Here is a 20,573-nt window from a genome sequence, read left to right as displayed (position 1 = left end):
ATGAATTATCATTATCTCAATTAGATCCTCGTACAAGTTAATATGAACAAGAAGTTCAAAGGATCATACATTTGCAAAACATCGTTAATCAACTGTCAGATTCATTTACTGACCTAAAGAGAATTACAAAATCTCACATACCAACTAAAAATACTCAAATACAAATTGATATCCCAATAGGGCAAACTGTTAGTGTAAAAGAAAATAATCCATGCCTAAAGCATAGAAGACCAATTGGTTCCAAAGATAAAAATCCTCGTAAAAGGAAAGGAGAAAATACTCAAGGTGATTATATTATGGAGACAAGTTCCCAAGAAGAGACCAAAGATATAACTAATCATAATCATAAAACTCCAAAAGGGATTCAGGTACCTAAAAATGATGATAACAAAGAGATCTCGATAAGTTATGTTACTTCGGGGAAAGATGAAATTGGAAAAATATAGTTGTCGACAATAATTTCGCATATAATCTTGCTATTGAAGTAGATAAAAAAAATGGTGATCCTAAGCCTAAATCTATTGAAGAATGTAAAAATAGAAAAGATTGGTCAAAATGGAAAGATACAATTCAAGCAGAATTGAATTAACTTTCTAAACATGAGGTATTTGTGCAAAAACAAAATGAAAAAAATGAAGTCGTAAGATATAAAGCACGACTTGTAGCATAAGGATTTTCACAAACACCCAACATTGATTATGAAGAGACATATTCTCCTGTGGTGGATGTAATCACGTCTAAATATCTTATTAGTCTGGCAGAAAATGAAAAACTTGACATGCATCTAAAGGATGTTATTACAGCCTATCTGCATGGTACAATTGATAGTGAAATTTATATGAAAATCCCTAAAAGATTTAAAATCCCAGAAGGATATAGAGTTTCTCAGGAAAATTGCTCGATTGGATTAAAGAAAAATTTATATGGATTAAAACAATCTGGACGTATGTGGTACAATTGTCTTAGTGAATACTTGTTAAAATAAGGTTACAAAAACAATCTAATTTGTCTATGTGTCTTTATAAAAAGGTTTGAATCAAATTTTGTGATCATTGTTGTTATGTTGATGATCTAAACGTTATTGGAACTCCTAAAGAGCTCCAAAATACAGTAAATTGTTTAAAGAAATAATTTGAGATGAAAGTTCTTGAAAAAATAAAGTTTTGTCTTAGCTTACAGATCAAACATTTAAAAGATGGAATTCATGTTCATCAACCATCTTATATGGAAAAGATATTAAAGAAAATTTTGCATGGATAAAGCACACCCATTGAGTACTCCAATGGTTGTACGATCGTTAGATGTGAATAAAGATCAATTTTGTCCTTGCAAGAATGATAAAGAGTTTCTTAGTCTTAAAGTATCATACCTAAGTGCCATAGTGGCATTGATGTTTCTTACAAACAACGTAAGACCTGATGTAGCTTTTGTTGTAAACTTATTAACATGATTTAGTTCTTCTTCAATACGTAGACATTGGAATGAAATTAAATGTATCTATATATCTTAAGGAGGCCATTGATATGAGTTATTTTATTCAAATGATTCAAAATCCCTATTAGTCAGCTATACTGATGCTGGATACTTATCAAATCCACATAAAAGTCTATCTCAAACAAGATATTTATTTATATGTGAGGTACTGCCATGTCATGGTGTTCAAAAAAGTAAACATTACCTGACACTTCTTCAAATCATACAAAAATAATTGTAATACATGAGGCAAGTCGAGAGTGTGGTTGACTAAGATTATTGACCTAACATATCCAAAAGATATGTAATTTGCCTTTATAGGAAATGTTGTCAACTATCTTATACGAAGATAATGCAGCATGTATAGCTCAATTGAAAGATAGTTACATGAAAGGTGACAAAATAAAACATATTTCACCAAAATTATTCTTCACCCATGATCTTAAGAAAAGAGGTGATATAACTGTTCAACAAATTTGTTCTAGTGATAATTTAGCAGATCCTTTTACTAAGGCATTACCAACTTCAACATTTGAAAGAGTATTACATAAGATTGGAATGCGTCAACTCAAAGATGTAATGTAATGTTGCCATTAGGGAGAGTCTAAAACAAGTTGTACTATTTTGCTTTAATCAAAGTTTTGTCCAATTGGGTTTTTCTGATAAAAGTTTTTAACGAGACAGATTGTAATAGAAGATTGTGTACTCTTTTTCCTTCATTAGGTTTTTATCCTATAGGGTTTTTCCTAATAAGGTTTTAACGAGGCAAATTATCTACCAATAGACATCCAAGGGGAAGTGTTATGAATATCTTATTAAGTGGATGTCCATCAAGATCAAGATAAGTTTTGATGTATTTTAAATTCTAATAGTTATTAGAATTAGATCTCTACTTCATTTATATTTCTTATGCCTATAAATAGAGACTTTGAAGAAGTATTGCAATCATTCCATTTATCAATAAAATACATTCTTTCTTGTTTCTCGTATTTTCTTTGTTCTTTATTCTCTCTTTATTTTATAACAATATAAAAATTAACTCGTGAGCAAGAAAAAAAACCAATTATTTGAATAAGTTTTTTATCTTTTATCTTTTGGATTTTTAATAATTTTTAAATAATATTTTATAATTTATTGAAATTTATAATTTTAAAATTTTAAGAATTTTATATCATATCATGTTAGTGAAATAATGAAGATGGATCATCACTCATGCAAAACTACCAACTCTTCATTCATTAACATCCACATTAATAAAGGTAACTGCCAATGATGGTGAAAGATTTAATTGAATTGGAAGGTTGAAGTACATGCACAATGTTTAAAGGAGCTTATTTTATTTATTTTTAAATACTACCATTAAGTCATTCCTTTTACATTAAAACATTATAAGTAATGGTAATTAATCTTATTTAATAAATTTTAATAAAAAATTGAAATAAATATAAGTTTAAAGTTTTGAATTTTACTTCAAGTCAAATATAATTTAATTATAAATTACTTTAATATAATTCTAAAGTAACTAAAATTTTCATTATTTGTAACAAAAATGGAAGAAAACGAATAAAATAAATAGAAAATACATGATAAATGGAAACAATGATATTTAAAATTACTAAGTAAATAGATTTGAAGGATTCTATGTGATTTTTTTTTTAAGAGGATAAGTGAATATTTTTAAACTATTTTACACCAAACCTAATAATGTAAGTGTCTTATATCCGTGTAAAATTCTACTTTCAACTTATAACATTAGTAAATTATGATAATCATTTTTATGCATTTTCTAATCTATCCTAAACCTCCCAAACACCTAATTGTACTCACACAAGGACGACATTAAGTGCCTAGGTCCAATCCAAGTTATAATTTCTATAGTCTAAAATATTTAAATTTTTAATTTTTAATAATATTTTTAATTTTCATTAATACATTTATGGATGGAATTTTCAACCCTTTTGTTGTTAGATGTAAATACAAAAAAAATACATAATAAAATGTGATTAATAAGATTAGAAGGGAGCAAAATTTCATTAAATAAATCAATTAAACTTTTAATATTTTGTGCCTTTAAAAATTGGAAAGCAATATTTTGGACCTCTATCTGTTTTGGGCCTTGGGCGGCCACACCTCCAAACAATCTTTAGGGCCGGGCCTGAGTGCTTGGGAAGAAGAAAGATCATTTGACGCTTCGTGTGTTGGGTATATATAGGGGGAGGTTCCCTTATTTGGTAATGTCATGTCACGAAGAATACAGACGATAGGTTGTTCATGTGGTAAGCTAGGTGGCAAGTCTGTTATATGTTTGTTGTCATCAAACATAATACTATATGGTCCTTCTTTGACATTCTCCTTAAGCTAGGTGGCAAGTCTGTTATATGTTTGTTGTCGTCAAACATAATACTATATGGTCCTTCTTTGACATTCTCCTTATTTGGGTTGTACAAGGTTGTTATACCTTAGTGGTCCTTTAGTGATTCATCTTGAAGGACAAACGAGTGACCACTTAGTTGACTCAGATAAAGTTCACTATAGATAATTGTATACGATTCAATAAAGGATAGCCTTGAAGTGTTTTTGACAGGTGACCGTACGCAGAAAAAGATATTTTGCGAATAGTTATCCATGAGGACTGTAGCACCCCAAACCCGGCCCAGAAGTTATGGCCGGATCTGGCATGCCACATCAAAGCGTAAAAAAATTTCCATTCTAAGTCCGAAAATCGTACTTGATGTTCAAAAGATTAATTCATTAAGGGTTAAAGTGAAAGGAAGTCGTGCATGGTAGGAAACCGGAAAAGAGGTGGTGAGTCCATCGGATTGCTTAATACCAAGCTCCTTCGGATCCAATCCTAGACATGCATACCGCCATTGCCACACCTTAACGTCATGGATATTTCTAGAAACCGATTTGATTAAGTCATTTTAGGAAAAGTGATTAATTTTGGAAAATACTTTCATTGCGGAAGCTTTGCTTGTTGTCGTGTTATTTTGAAATCAACTGTTGTTTTTGAAAACGCGCCTAAAGCTATCCAATTTCAACATTAAAATAAATATTATCTATCTTAATAAAACATATAAAACCATCAAAAATAAATAAGCGGCCTTATTACATTTAAAAGCCCAAAACCTCAAACGTAATTAAAAGGATGTCCAGTTCACGAAGAAAATCAAACTTTGAGCGGGTGGCCACTCAAATTCCCTCACGACTCAAGCCCACTATGGTTGGGGATTTCTGCGTGGATGAAAATAAAAGGGGTGAGTTTGGGAAACTCGTGTGTAAGGAAAACCCATTTAAAGCCCAAGTTAGCTCAAGCCCATTGGGCCTAAGCCCATTCAGTATCAGTGGTATTGGGCGAGCCCTTTTCAGATTACAATAAAGCGGGCCTTAGCCCTTATTCAGATAACAAGATGGCCCATAGGCCCATTTCAAAATACATGCAACATCAATAACATATGCAAGCCCATTTGGGAGACTACTCAACCCACCAACCACTACACTCCACCGTACCAGCCATACACTCCATGTGGGAATAGCTCAACCCACCCAACACTCCACATTCTTGACCTTGCCTTTGCTCGATTATCGATAAATTGAGGCAAAGCCTCCAAGACGTGGACAAGCCACTTTCAAGACTTCCTCCGTCAATATCCCAGTCCCATGCATCAGATAATAACAACATGGCATGCAAGATAAATAACAAATCAAACATGCATTTAGGTCAATTTAACCCTGGGGTATTTCGGTAATTTATCTCCTAGGGTAAAAGCGTAAATTTTCCACTTTTAAAGGTATTTCAGTAATTTATCTATTTTAGGGTTTTTCATGCATATTCCTACCTTTCACGTACTAACAGAATCACTACTGAGGGTTCTTACCGAATTGGGCCGTTAGCCCATCATTCCAATTTTGGCCCATTAAGCCCAAAAATATCGAGGCACGAAATCATGCACTTTGCGGTCCAAACATTGCAGCTTACCAAAAGCATTAATCGATTTACCTCACGAGCATTCGTGACACTCGCAAATCTACAAAATACGGTTTTGGCATTTCGCTTTTTGACTTTTGCCGATCTAGACTAAGAAAGAGGGTGTTAGTTACACACATTTATGACGATATCTTGACGAGATCCACACACGAACCGCCTACAATTGGATTACTAACACGTTAATCTAACTATTCAAATACAAACTACGTATTAACCCCTTACAATATTCGGCCAACCACACCTACAGATCATAGTAAGCTTATAAGAAATCAATAAGCAACTCATTAACAAATTTTTGTCAATGTTTACCACAAAATCATAATTTCACTGCAAGCTGTCTTCCTGAGCAACAGTCACTAAATTATTTATAACAGGAGCTATGAAACTCCAAATCAAGTGCCGTTAATTTTCCCTGAAAATAGACTCATATATCTTTTATCCATAAAATTTTCAGAATTTTTGGTATGGCCAATCAATACCAGATTTTTCTTAAAGTTTCCCATGTTTCACTGTTTGACTAATCTGACCACTCTTCATTATGAATCAAATTTCTCATTGTACAGAATTCAAAATATGTTCTCGTTTATTCCATTTGAAACTAGACTCAACAAGCTTTAATTACATAATTTATTCAGCTTCTAATTCATCTCCCACAATTTATGGTGATTTTCCAAAGTCACATTACTGCTGCTGTCCCAAGCAGATTTATTACCAAATTCACTCTTTCACACATAACTTGCATGCATGTTATTTAAACATGTATATCACCAATCAATCATCACATATCTATGATTTTACTTAAGTATAATCTCCATTTCATCATTTTAAAGCACAACATGTTAGCCAATTTTTCCCTTTAGCATCTAAGGCACATGCATGTTCATTTGTTTGGCTCAACTTCACCTATCTTCCATTTTTCATCAAAAGAACATGAAACAACAACCATTTCCTTCATTTTAATTCATGACCAAATGCTCACAATACAACCAAAAACCAAAATATGCTTCAAGAGTTAAGGTAGAATCAAGAAGAACTCATGAACCTCAAAATAGAAGCAAGTTACCAAGAACTTACCTTCAATTTTCCTCCTCCTAATGACCGAATACTCAAGAGCTTTCTCCTCTCCTTTCTCTTCTCTAACTTTCAGCTATGATGAACAAAGATGGACAAAACTTTGTTCTTTTCACCCCTTTTTCTTTTAATAAAACTTCATATTCCATCCATTTAATTCTTTAATACAAAAGACATGAAATTCTTATCATGAAACATTTACCTAACCCATTATCATGAAACATTTACCTAACCCATTATCATGGAACATTTACCTAACCTATTATCAATTTGTATCAATTTGTACCATAAATTATGGATATCAAGTGTACATTTTGTCTACAACAACATGATGGCTGGCCACTTCATGTAAAATGGGAGGTTTGTCATGCAAATCCTTCTATTTTGCACTCCTATTTATTTGGCCACTTCAATTTAGCCTATAGCATTTTCAAACATTTTCACATAGGTCCTATTTCATAATTTCACCCCCTTTTTCTTATGGAACAAAAATTAACTAAAATTGCCGGGTTCTATCTTAAGCTTGGGCTTTCTAGAGGCCCACTAACATAATTAAACCTATGCCAACATTCACAGAATTCCCGAAAATTGGGGCGTTACAAGGACCTTCTTCGGACACTTGTTTTCTTACCGAGTATCCTCATAAGGGAGGGGATATAACAATCTCTAACTAATTATATTCACTTAAGAAAGTGTAATATGCTCTTAAGTTCAATTCAACACATAATTTCTAAAAATCCACAAAATCATCAATGCAAGCTAATAAATTACTTTACATTTAAATCAAAGTAAAATTATCATACTTTTATAATATGTGCTATTATTAAAACGACTTGGTTTACTTTGATTTTACAAAATTAAGTGATATTAACTCGCTTAATAAAATTATAATAATGTTTTATCTTTCAATTTTTAATATAATATAATTGAAAGAGTCTACTACATAATAAACTCAAAAGAGATATTAAATATGAGTAACAACAGAGCTGAGCAAAACTCGATCGACTCGAAAAAATTAAAATTTGAGTTCATTGAATCGAGTTATTCAGATTTTTTTAGTCAACTCGAATAAGTAAGTCAGTTGTTTGAGTTCGAGTCAAATTGAATTTTATAATTCGAATAACTCGAATAATTTGAATAACAGATTGGTATAAATGCTTCTTTAGTCCCTGCTAATTATAAAAATGAGCAAATTGATCTCTCTCAATGAAAATTTTTTAAAAAATTCAAAATATTTATAAAAAAATCCAAATTTTCATAAATAAAAAAATTCACTCGATTCAAGTAAACTTTGAATTTCATTTTACTCGACTCAATTAAAAAATTTAAATCAAAATAAAATTATAAAATAAGACTCAGTAAACTCAACTAACTCAAATTTTTTAACTAAATTTGAGTCCATTCACTTAAGTAACATATGATAAAATAAAAGGTTTTAGTAGATATCATACTAAACATTCAAAGTGAAATCAGTTTGGAGTCTTATATAATATCTAACCTTTAACATATATTTAAAATGATTTTATTAATATATTTCAAATCCTTGATAACTTAAAAATAGTATACTGCTAAATATATTCTTTAACATTATTAACATAAGTTATATTCCTAATTATCAAAACAATGTGATTTCAGTGATTTATAGAATCTGATTTTCTTGGTAAATGCATGACCAAAGGGACAGATAAGCTCGTTCCAATGGGGGAGGTACAGATTCATCGTTAATTCTATAATTTTTTTAAAATTATTATAAGTAGAAATCATAAACAATAATATAATTAACGTATTACATATAGTACAAACGTTAAATAAATTACAATAAATTAATGCATAAACATTGGAATAATTTAGAAACAAATCAGACATGCATCAATTTAATAAAATAAATTAGATCTTAACTTTGTCATCATCAAATTATCCTGACTATGAATATTGATTAATTAATAAAAACTACCAAGAGACCCATTGCACCAGTGAAGCAAAAAATGCCAGTCTCAAATGAACTATTTTCCTACTCATCATCTTTAAAACAGTTCTTAATAGCTCTAGCGACAACCTTATATAGTCAAATCTCATATATATATATATATATATATATATATATATGCTAAAACATATCTAAAAATTAAAATTAAAATAAAACTGCATATGATTTCAAATAAAATTTATGGGAGAAAACAATAATCGCGAAACTATGCACAAAATGAAACCACGCTATGAACAAAATCATGATAATATGGATTGAAATTAAAATAAAATAAAATAATAAAAATTATTAAAAACGCGATTAACACCCAGCTCGAAACTGCTATCGAAATAATGATTTAGTTAAAAAAAATAAGTGATTAGAATATTTTTTATATTAAAAGAAGAAAAAAATAAATCTTTCTAGGAATTAGCCATTTAATGTGCACCCAATCAAGAGAATATCAACTAAAGTAAGTCGTATCTAATTAGAATATTTTATGTACATTCAAACTTGGTTCATCTTCGACTCTACTTTTTCCCTCAAATTGATATTACATGTTTCAAGCACAGCCGTACAATTGGCAATGGCATTAGCCTTTGACATCATCTCCCGAATATGTCAAAAATATATATACTTAGATGGATAAAAAAATACAAATATTTTGCATTAATTGTGAATAAAAATACATGCATGCCAAACTAAATTAATCATTACCTAAGAGGACTTAACGGTCACGAATCTAATTAGCTCACGTGAACCGATTTAAAATATTTTTAAAAATAAAATACAATATGCTCTAATTTTTCTTATTTTTCTACATTTAAAATTTAGTTTAATGTATTTTTAGATATAAAATTCATATTCAATTATTAATTTTATTAAAATTATTTTTAAAATTTATTGATGTGATATTTCAAAAAATTAATATATATAAATTTAAATTTTAATAATATTAATAATTAAACTTACATTTTAAAATCTAAAAATAAATAAATAAAATTTATAAAATAAAAAAAATAATATAAAATTTGGATTACTTTTTAACCAAAAATAATTTTACATTAAAACTTATTTATGCTCACTAGAATTCAATAGTCCTTTTTTTTCCTTATTATTTTCCTCACATTCTTTCCAAAACTTTTACAAGATTGATGATCAATCTTTCAAGGGTCTCTTTAATTCTTTTTTTTTTTGTTTCCTTTTTCATGCGATTTTTAGTGTTAGATTAAAATTTTTATACAATATTAAATTTTAATGATTAAATAAAATAATTAACATTTTAAATTAGTAATAATTTTTAAAGGTAAATTAATACAAATCCTTAAAGTTTTGCTTAAGATCCTGGATTTAAATTTTTGAATTTAGATTTTATTTATTTTATAAATGATAATAACAAAATACATATTTTATTAACAAATTAGTTGAGAATCAATATAATAAGTATTTAAAAATATAAAAATATGAACTTTTCAAATCTAAAATATTTTAAAAGTTTAAATCATTATTATATAAGCATCTAACAAATCCATAAATTTGAGAAATTATCATGAATGTTACCCTTTTAACTATTTTATTACACAATTTACACCATTTTGAGATCTAAATTCAAATTCTTAAATGCTACCCTAAGAAATTAGGATTATTGTCATTATAATCTTGATTTACTTGAATATTGATAAGAATTTTAGTATTTTTGTTTAAAAGTCATTATTGTTAGTGTGATTATTGTGAATATTATGTTTTGTATTTAAGTTGTTCTTGATATTTTCATTCTCATAGCACTTTCGAGTCTTAACATGATATTTAGTTTATATGTATTTTTTAATTTTTAGAATTTAACTTACAATTAAAATTTATAACTTTTATCGGTTGAATCTTAATTCAATTCGCATCGTAACTATTACAACAAAAAGACAACATGAATTTAATTTTCTTAAAAAAATTTCCTTTAATTTAAGAATTGAGAATTATAAATAAAAATAGATATCTAGGTAAAAATAAAATATTTATAATGATTTACATGAAATTCAATTAAATTTTAAGGTTAAAATATACCATAGGTCATTGTATTATTTAAAATTTAGAATTTAATCTCTATATTCTTTAGATTTTAAAATACAGATCTAATTATTAATATTATTAAATTAATTGATATGATATTTTAAAATAAAAAAATATTTTCTTAATAGAAATGTAACTAAAAATATATTGAAATAAACATAAATTTTAAATTAAATTCTAAAAGTAATAATAACTCAGAAAGAAGTAAATAGTTACCGGACAGGAAAGATGGGCGGAGAAGTATGATGGCGTTACGTGCTCCTCTTCGCCACGTCAACTTCAAATCTGAACAGCAAAATTTAGTGGGACAGATGGGTCCCAAATATTAAAGTTTATCCGCTCATTTACCCTTAAATCATTACCAATGTTAGGGTCCAGACGCGTCATCTCTGACCACGATTATTTTATTCTTTGTCCCACCATATTTCTCTCCAATCAAATCATGTTAGCAATTTTAATCTCAAATTTCATCTAATTCCTGAATGATAGTTACAAATTATTTTTAAAAAAATTTATATTAGTATTTATTATTTTAAAATAATAATTTTATTTAGATTCAAAGATTATTTAAAGATGGTAATTTTACATTGCGCATGATAAAATTTAGGTTATTCTGATTATTTAATTGGGTGTATTTGATAAATTATTAAAATATTTAGGAGTGAATTTTAGGGATTGAAAATGAATTATAATTTTTGAGATATCAAAATATACTTTTATCATTTATTAATTTATAATTTTATTATTTTGAAAAAGACTAAAATGATTTTACTTTTTCATTTTTAGGCCTAAAATGTAAATTTACTATATATAAATTTGTTATTTATGAGGGACTAAAATGTTAATTTTTCATTTGGGCCCCTGCCCTAAGAACAAAAAGTAAGAGGTGCACTCTTTTATTACAACAAGTCTGGGAAAATCGAAGGAAGGCTACAGAAGCTGCAATGCGAGCTTTAATGTTGGATTGAGTCGCCAGGTCTAAAAGAGAGCTTTTAATGTTGAGTATATGTTGAAATAAAATCAATAATAACAAAAATTTAGGTTAAGTTGTTATTATTATTAAAATTATTTTATTAAATTCACTAATATAATATTTTAAAATTTAAAAATCACTTATTAATAATATAATAAAAAATAATGTTGAAAATGTCTGGCGGACTTTAAAATATTAATTGAATTCACCGTGATAAAATAATATTTTTATTAAAATATTGTTTTTAAGAAAAATTGACATTAATATTTTAATTTAAATGATTAAAAATATTAATTATTCAGATAAACTAATAATATTATAAAATTAAAATTTTAAATTATGTCAAATTTAATATTAGAATCAAAATTGATATTTAATGATTGTGATGCAAAATATGAAGGAAAAAAAAGCGAAGAGAAGCTACATTTGCATATCTAAACTTGTTAGAGTATTCAAATTACCTACAAATTCCTAATTATTTAGATATTTAATTTTTAATTATTAAGATAATTTTCATTTTCTTTCCTCACATAGTTTAAATAGTTTCTCGTCAACAAATTGGATTCAATCCACGTCACTATAGCAAATGAAACTGAAATGCTGATTCAGCTACTAAAATTAAATAAATTACTTAAATTAATTACAAAATTTAAATCATCCCGACTTCATATAAGCATAAATCATAAGATCTGTGATGAGTTAATTTAACTAATTTATTAACATCCTAATTGTTTTTTTCTAGAGATATGTTGAATTTACCATTGTTCAAATCGTATCAATAATTAATGAATTCTCCTAATCAAAGTAGAATTAGAGTTATTTGTTGTCCTCTCCTAAATAGCTTTTACGTTTATCAATCTCAATTAAAACACTATCATAACCATTATTACTTAAAAAAAATTAAACCATCAAAGATTCCTCGACATAAAAAATAAACAATAAACTAATAATATTGTTCGATAGTATATATAAAAGTCAATCAAATTTGGTTTAATATATATATATTAAAAAAAAAAAAAAGAAGAGTAAAGAAGCCACGTAGTGGGTGCATTTGGATAAATTAATAGTGTAGCTGTTCTTAAGGTGTTGAGTAGAGCGCTATGAGCATCGCTTTCCAATAGATGACCAAAGTGGGCAATGATTTATGATTATAATTGATTAGCCCACTAATAATATCTTCCCAACTATTATTATTTAATTACTATTTTTCTGTTTCTGTCAAATGGGTTTGGTAGTAAATTATGGGAGTATTAGGCTTTGTGGAATTTCAATCCTTTGATTTTACTGAATGAGTTATTTAGTGGAATTTCATTTTCTCTTTATTTTGTCAACATTCGGTGGAAGAGACTAAAAATAGCCTATTCAACACTAACACGCAATACTTTTTTCTTTTGTTTTAATCAATTTTACCCAGTAATTTTTTTTTATTTTATTTTCAAAATCACTCTAAATCATTTTCTTTCTCTTTCATTCAATTTTCATAAACTCCTAAAATAAATTATAGAATCTATTTCTATTTTCATCTTAGTTTTACTTTAATCTTACTCATCATTTTCTTCTACTCTCTATCAATTTCTAGAATATAATAAGAAAGAATAAAACTCATTTCTCAATAATTTCAACTCTCGATTAATTTACAGAAGACAATAATAATAAAACCTAAAATTGATAATAGATATGTAAAACGTGATTTGGAGAAAGAAACTTTCTTATTTTTCTTTCAAATAACAGATAAATAAAAAGGGAAACAAGAAAATGAAAAAAAAGAAAAGAAGAAAGCTTAAATTAAAGGCATTTGGAGCAAGTGAAATAGTGGACGCCGATGCCATCAGTGGTTGAAAAATAATTTTTTAAAATATAAATACATGTATTTTTTTCATTCAGTGCATATATCATAAATACCCAAACGAATTTTTGAACAATAATGTTTCAAGTATAATTTATAAAAATAACTCTTGATATTATTTTTTAGGGTAATTTATAAAAATAGTCACTTTTGTTTACCTCAGGTTACATTTTGGTCACTTATGTTTGAAATGTTACGTTTTAGTCACATATATTACTATTTTGTTACGAAGTGATCACTCTACCATTAAGTTCCGTTGTCCCTCTAACGGTAATCCTACATGGTAGTCCAACTAGATTTTAGATGTCAACTTGGATTTCTAAATGGGATGAAAATAGATTTTTAATTTTTAAACCTAAACCTTAACTAAAAAAACTATTTATCTCCTCTTTTTAATTTTTCCTCAGTCTCTTCTTTTTTTCAATAGTTTTTTTTTCATTTGACTGGAAAAACTATTATTAAGATCAAAATAGTTGGAATCAAATTGATTGCTTCATAAAGATGGAGGTATGTCTTCTTTGCATTCCTCTATCTCTTTTATTCAATACTAAAAAATAAAAGATTAGATTTTTTATTATTTAATGAAAACCCTAAATTAAAATTCTTGATATAAATATTAACAACTAAAAGAATTTCAGATTAAAAAAAGGGATACCCACAAAGAGATGTGAACAAACAAGCCGATTTAGATAAAAAAATCGGATTGAGACACTAATTATTCAAGAAAGTGAAGAATTGAAAAATACAATGATTAGGAACAAAAACGATTACCATCTTCTTATTCGTCGACAACTACTTTATTTTAAGTTTTAGAACATAAATTTGTCTGTGAAGAAGACATACCTGGACTCTCCATTGAATCCTCTTTTGTTTTGTAGGTGAATACAAAATTTTGATGATAATAGCTTTTTTAGTCAATTGAAAAAGAAAACTAAAAAAAAAGGGAGATGAACGGTTTTTTAACTAAGAATTAGGGTTTAAAATTTTTAATTAATTAAATTTATTTAATAAAAAAAATCTATTCTCATCCCATTGGGAAATCCAAGTTGGCACTTAAAATCTAGTTAGACTGCCACATAGGATTACCCTTAGGGAGATAATAGAACTTAACGGGAGAGTGATTACTTCGTAACAAAATAATAACATAAGTGACTAAAACGTAACATTTCAAACATAAGTGACTAAAATGTAACCTGAAACAAACAAAAGTAACTATTTTTGTAGTTTACCCTATTTTTATCATAATATTCTTATTTTATTATTAAATTTAATTAATTTAGATATACAAAATATGTATTAATAAAATAAATAATATTTATCTAGTTTAAGGGTAATAATATCATTTTATATTTATTCTTTATCTATTCCTTAATATTATTCATCTTAACAAATCAAATAATTTAATTTATTAAAGGACATATTTATCATTTGAATAATTTTTTTATTATTATTACATATTTGTTCCTTCCAACCAAACGCATAAGTACTATTGTAACTCATTCCATTTCATTTAAACAAATTATTATGATACCTATTCAATTTTATCACAGCCTCAAAATAATTATTTTATTACAATTCTATTTTGTTTCAATAAATCAAATGTGCCGTTAATATTTATTCATCGATACCTACCAATGCTATTCTTAAATGTTGCACGTAACTAAACCTATATCTACCTTCCTTCTTCACATTGTGGAGGTTTTATTATATGAAATTGATAAATATCATTTTGCTCACTCTATTATGCTTATAATTAAGATTTAATATTTATATTTGCATTTATATAATTTGATCCCTATTTTTTCTTATATTGTTTACTTGGCACACCCAAATTATGTTCCTTATACTCTTTTGCCATTTTACCAAAATGATTAAATTTTTATTTAGATCTCTCTATTATGCTTAAATTTGAGATTCAAGTGATACACTTTAATTTCTAATATAATTCGGTTCTTGTATTTTTATACTGTTATTAATTAGTCCAAATAATTAATATCATTAATTTATTTATTAAAATATTATTTGGTTATATATAACTTGAATGCCCTAAGGGTCTTAGAGATAGATATGTAGCTTTCTATTTCTTTTAGGTTTGCCTTGTTACATTTTTTTTTGACATTATAAGACAATGGTCAAACTTCAGTTTTAGCTATATATTATGTTGAAACTTGATATTTAATCTATATAGATTATTTTTTTGATATAATTTGATATTTCCACTAATATAATGTCATTAGTTAGTCTAAATATTTAATATTATTAACTATTTCAATAAAATAGTTAGTCTAAATATTTAATATTATTAATTGTTTCAATAAAATTATCAATGTTAATTTTACTTAGGAACAATATTTCAACAAAAAAAATTATTATGATGAATTGAATAAATGTTTTAAGAGAAAAAATCCATATAAACATTTTCAATATTATTTTATTGTTACATAATTACAAAGTGATTTTTAAAATTTTAAAATGTCATATCGTGAATTTAATAGAAGAATTTTAATCATGGTAACAATCGAATCTAAATTTTTAAATCCAAAAAGTAGAGGGTCTAAAATTTTGAAACTAAAAGTAGGATCATAATATATTTTAAACTTCAAATTTGATCTCAATAATTTGACACAAATAAATAATCAACATAACGCGAAGCGAGAGAATCATACTAGTTATAGTTAAGATAAGGTTTTATTATTAAATTCACATTTTGTTTTGAGAAATTAGCAAATTCACATTTAAACTATATTTCCACTCTCACATTGGTACTTTTTTTTATATAATATTAGGAGTAGGGGTGGGGTAATGCAGTTTGAATCCAAGCCAAATGGGTATCTAATAAAAAAAACTTTAACCACCACTCTATACAAGACAAAACCACTCTCATATTGATTCTTAAAGCTTTCAAATAGTGGTACTTAGATTATTAATTTTGTTTCATTGTATAAAAAGGTGTACAATATCTAATAGAACATGCTACGTGTCATGTTTTTATTTCCTGATATTGTTTTTGGGTAAATTGAAACAAAACTGATAGTTTAAAAAAGCTTTAAATATGTCAATAAAGCCTTGGCATTGTTGGCAAAAGCTGAGGCCCTGAGTATCTACGTTTGGGTCCTTCCATGTGCAACTACGCACGTGTGGGTCTCTAATCCCATCTTATGTGTATGCAATGTGTGCATTTTATCCCGTTCTTCCACATCTTGTACGTATGCTATGTGTGAGTTTTATCCAGTTCTTCCCTATCTTGTGTGTATGTCATGTATGGATTTTATCCAATTCTTTCCTATCTTGTGTATATGCTATGTGTGGGTTTTATCCAGTTCTTCCCTATCTTGTGTGTATGTCATGTATGGGTTTTATTCAATTCTTCTCTCTCTTGTATATATGTCCGTTGTGCTTTATATTGATTTGATTCTATGCCATGTGTGGATTTTATTTGATTCTATGAATGTAATGTATTTATATTAATGCTCCCTAAAAAGAGTTTTTAAATACTAACATGAGAAATAGGTATGATTTTTTAGTGAATATTTACTAATAAAACGGTTAAGAAATTAATGTATCGATGGGGACAACTGATGAAAGCAGGCAATGATGCTTCTTTCTAACTTTTAAACAAAGGTTTGAATTAATCATTAATTTTGTTTAAAAAAATTATTAATTTTACAGGTGGGCATTTGGGTCTGAACGGATGACCTAACCCATGATCAGTCTAGAGAAAATGGAAGAGGAAGAGAAAAGAAGGCGTGAAAAAAAAAGAAATTTTGTTAATTTAATTTAGTATATATATTTTAAGTCAAAAAAGCAAAAAGAAAAATAATTTAAACAAATTTTTAATTATTTTTAAAATATATATATCAATTATTCTAATCTGATGTAGAGTTAAAAATATGTCTTTGTATAATTTTTGTAATTTATATATTTTTAGATTTTATAGATAGATATTTTTATGAATTTTTATATCTTTATTTCAATTGTTTTTAGAAACTTAAGCTTTATATATTTAATAAAATAAAATTTATACATTTTATAAGAGAATGTCATGTGTCACTTTTTTTATTGGCTAAAACATGTCACGTGATTTTTTTTTTTTGTCAAAGTTGTCTTACAATTTTTTATTATTAAAGTTCATTACGAAATGGACTAAGAAGATAAGAAATGCATACATTAAGTATCAAATTGGGTCATGAAAAATTTAGGTACCAAAATGAGAAAATAAGTACACTTCAAAAGTTAAATCGTAAATTAAGCCAATACAAAAATTAACACTTACTACAATGACAATAAAAATAATAACACAACTTATACCACTTGTAGAACATATTCAATAATTGTGACAATAATAAGAATACAACATTGATTAAAAACACTTTTAAATTTATTGTCAGTAATTGTTAAACACAATAATAATGGACAAAAACAAATGACAACTTTACTAACACTAATTCATGAATTATGACTAAAAAAAACACTAACATGATAAAAGTGACTTGTAGAAATTTGAATAGTATTTTGAATGGCTTAAGGTTTGTAGATGTTTGAGAGAATTTTGGGATAGTTTTTTAAATTAATTTTGATTTAATAAATTGTAAAACTTATAAGAAAGGGAAATGGATCAACAACTTAAAAATAACATGATCTTGATATCCATAGGTGTCTAATTCAATTAATGTGTTATAAAAGACATGAACTCAATACCCATAAATATTAAATTCTTATTACATCAAGCTAAATTTGTATCCATAACAAAAAAATGTAAAAATTTTAAGGAAATATCTCAACAATTATCGATATAAAATCATTCATCATCAATAAATGATTAAACAATAGATTGTATATATAGTATTCTAACATTAATGAGATAAGTTGACACCCATAAATATGTGTTAGTTTTACCTAAATTTGTCATTTTCTGTATAATTAAATAACAATGAATAAGATTGAAATTTAGAAAGGAAATTAAAATTGTTTGCATATGGAAATTGAGAAAGCGTAGATTATGTTATGTAAAATGTGGTCCAATTTGATTACTCCATGTGTGCAATACGGATAAGCAATTCTTTTTCTTTTTCATCACAATTTGGTCATGCACTGCACTGACTATATTCATTCATCCAATTCCAAATGGAATGTGCAAAAGCCACAACCTTCTTTGTTTTGACATAATCAGACAAAGCCAAGATCTACCGTCCAATCACTATCATAATATTATAATTATCAACAATGAAATTAATTTCATAGCTGAAAACTTTTTTTTTTAAAATAGTTTGGGTTGGAATAATAGTTATATAAAATTTCATAATAAAATTAAAAATTATTATTTATTTTTAATTAGTATTTTTAAAATAAAAATAAATACGATATATAATGACTTTTTTAATTTCAACTTGTGAATTAAAATATTTCACCTAATAATACTCTTTAAGTATATATATATTTGCAATAAAATGTCCACTTCTCTAAAAATATTATAATTTAAAATTTTAAAATTTAAATTTTAAAATTAAGAATTAAAAATTAAATTCGGTAGTAATTTTTAAAATTGAATATCTATTTGAAGGGTTCGATGCATTTAACTTGGATTTGCCATTTTTAGTATTGCTTTCCTAGTTTCAATGTAGCTAAAACTGACTATATACAGTATGTCCAAGAGTTGGTAGCCGGCCAAGCTTGAAAACCCTTGCTCGTCTTAAGAAAAGTTTGGTATATAGGAGTCAATCTTTTGTAATGAAAACGAAAAAGCTTTCAATGTAACGCCTGTTTCATAGTAGAGCACATGACATGGAACTTCTTTAGGTGCTTGAGGATCTTTGTTTGAAAACCATGAAAAGGAGGAATTAAACCATATTTCAGTTCAAAAAGATGCTGAATGTAAAATGATTGATGATTTAGTTCTCGTGCAGCTAACTCTCATAAAGTTCCAGTATCAATCATAACTCCTTTTATTTCACTGATCTTGATTTTTCTAGATGACGACTAGCTGTTGCTATCTGATTCAATTGCAGCAAACAATGGGTTTCGATTCATTCTAGTTTCTCGTCTTAATTTTCTTGCACTTCTTTCAATCTTCGGATCGTACACGAGGTCACCTATATGAGAAGATTGGGGCATAAAGATAAACAAAACCTAAAAAAAAGAAATAAAATTATTCACATCAATCCTCAGCAACGTTGTCAAATTTTGATAGGCCGTCGGGGCTTACAAAAATAAAGCCTACTTAAATAAATAAAAAATTGTAATTAGTGAGAAGGGTTGAATCCACAAACATCAATAGTAATTTTATTCCATTAATTAAAATAAATAAAAAGGAGGTTTTTTAAAGAAACTTAAAATTAAAGAAAACTAAATTTAAAATTTAGTAAAGAAAGTGATAATTAAAATTTTAGAGAAAATTAATACGATGAAACTCTAGTTAAAGCAAAATCTCCGTTTGATTTAAGGGTTTGATCATTGATGTAAAATATAATATTCAATGTTCTTTAATAAATTGATTGTAATTGTCTGCGATCAACTAACAACCTAGTATTTTCTTACCTTCTCGATAATCAAGACAATTGCCATTAATTATTTCCCTAATTGACAAACAATCCTATAACGATCGCTTAAGGTTTAATCTATCAATAGCATTAACAACGAAATATACCCAATTCTAACAAACAAGCATGCAATCATAATTTATTTAAGCTAATTCGTATGCCCACAGTCATTAACAATTACGCAATTTGTCATAAATTTTAGAATCAGTCAATTGATTAAATTTCTAATTGACAATGCAATCATTCTAAGCTATAAATGCTGATAGAATATTTAACAAACCTGCACAATTTTAATTCAAGAAAAGACATGAAAAATACTAAAAATTAATAAAAGATTAATAATAATTGGATCTCAAAAACTTTATAGTTTAGAAACCCATAAAAAAAATAAAATGCAAGAATAAATTAAAATTAATATGGCTATGTCTTATTCCCTCATTTTTTAACCTAATAATGTCTTGTTGGACAAAAATAATATAATGGATAAAATACAAAAGTGTCCTTAATTAAATACCGCAGAAATTTTTTAGGTTTCTTGGCAATTTTCGCGTCAAACTTCCACCATTTTTAGACACCTTCTTGATGTTTTTGGGCTTGAGTTATGAAATAATTTTAGTTAGATATTTCAATTCCCTTTGAATTAATATATTATGGGC

Source organism: Gossypium arboreum, chromosome 1 (genome assembly GCF_025698485.1).
Source record: "Gossypium arboreum isolate Shixiya-1 chromosome 1, ASM2569848v2, whole genome shotgun sequence".
In the NCBI taxonomy this organism is placed as follows: Eukaryota; Viridiplantae; Streptophyta; class Magnoliopsida; order Malvales; family Malvaceae; genus Gossypium; species Gossypium arboreum.
Note: the sequence above shows the minus strand (reverse complement) of the source record.